Source organism: Frankliniella occidentalis, unplaced genomic scaffold (assembly GCF_000697945.3).
Source record: "Frankliniella occidentalis isolate FOCC.00 unplaced genomic scaffold, Focc_3.1 Scaffold36, whole genome shotgun sequence".
Classification (NCBI taxonomy): domain Eukaryota; kingdom Metazoa; phylum Arthropoda; class Insecta; order Thysanoptera; family Thripidae; genus Frankliniella; species Frankliniella occidentalis.
In genome coordinates this window covers 306,269-307,611 of record NW_026267166.1, presented here as the reverse complement: position 1 = coordinate 307,611, position 1,343 = coordinate 306,269, and the positions used below count along the sequence as shown (strand labels likewise).

The 1,343-nt window shown below is 63.7% G+C and overlaps 1 protein-coding gene across 1 annotated transcript in view; it reads left to right on the top strand.

Moving 5' to 3' along the window:
* The window catches only part of LOC113202427 (homeobox protein caupolican-like), an 85,084-nt gene that overhangs the window by 2,525 nt on the left and 81,216 nt on the right, over positions 1-1,343 (top strand). The gene's annotated exons all lie outside the window — the stretch shown is intronic.

Below are 1,343 nucleotides of genomic sequence, written 5' to 3'. Positions count from 1 at the left end.
CGGGGCTGATGCAAGCGGAGCAAGCCGAGCGCGTCGCAGCAAAAAGTGCACCACGGCAGCGCCCGCCGCACAACACCTACATCGGCAGCCTCTCGCCCCGCCGCGCCCCCCGCGCGCCCGGAGTCCATAAGTCCAGCATTCCGCCCTGCTCCTGCTGCTGCAGCCGTTGCAGCGACGACGACGGCGAGAGAAAAGAACAAACCTCAACCATTGACTTGGGCTCCTGCTGCAAAATAAGGTCCATTAAATTAAATTCCAACGCCACGTAATTCCGGGCAGCAGTTATTGGTCAGTTAATGTGTAACGGTAATTGCGTCAGTAAACGCCGTTGCGCTATGGCCATGGAGCTATGGCAGCGTTGCGAATTTGCTTTAGGGATTGTCCAGAAAGCAAGTTGGATCTCTGGCAAACGGGAGCTCAGCGCCTGCGAGGTTCTGGGTAGGCCACCCCGCAGTGCACGCATGCGCTGCAGGCAAGATGTTGCCTACCCGTCAGGCGCGATGGGAGGTTGCACAGGATGAAACTGCGCTGACAGACATACTTTCTGGATGAACCACCCTCAGGCTGCAGTAGGAAACCCCACAACACTGCCGATTATCGGACTTACTTGACACGTTGATACATTAAATTGTCTAAAATGGTGGTTTAACATGTGATTAGCCCTGGCCACTTTTTGTGGTTGTGCTGGCGATCATGTTGGCTAAGGCGATATAATTTGCCATAGATACGCTAGTTCGGTTGAAAACTCGAGTATTGTGCTCCGTGCAAATCTTGCCTTTTACTTTTGTGCAGAAACCGCCGTGGTCCTTGCGATACACAATCACAAGATGATTACTGTCGCGGTGCCCATTCATCGGGGACGCGCGTCCCCCACCGCGGCCCGGCCCGTGGGCCCGGCTCCAGCCGCGGTCCAGCCCAGCCTCCTGCTCCATGATGCTGGGAGGAGGAGCAGCCCCCCCACTCCCAAAGCTTAACAGTGGCGCCCTGCGCACGGCGGCGCACAGCGGCGCACAGCGTAGCGGCCGGGGGCCCACGGAGCACGGCGGTGTGCCCCTCCTCTCTGGCCGCGCCGCCCCGCGCCTCGCCCCCCGCGCGCCGCGCCACGCCCCGCCCTGCCCCGCCCTGCCCCTTCCCCGCCCAGCGGCCTGCACGCAGCTCGTGAGCGCGCCAGCGCGCCCCGCCCGGCTGTCCTGTGCCTCTCCGGCCCCGCTGCCATCCGGCTGCTGCCCCGAGTGCTCCGGCAGCCTGCCTGCGCGCCCGCCCCGGGTCCCCGTCGCCGCGCCGAGCACCGCGACGCTGCACCGCAGCCGCCCCCCCGGGCCGTGGCGAGCCGCGCCCCTCCG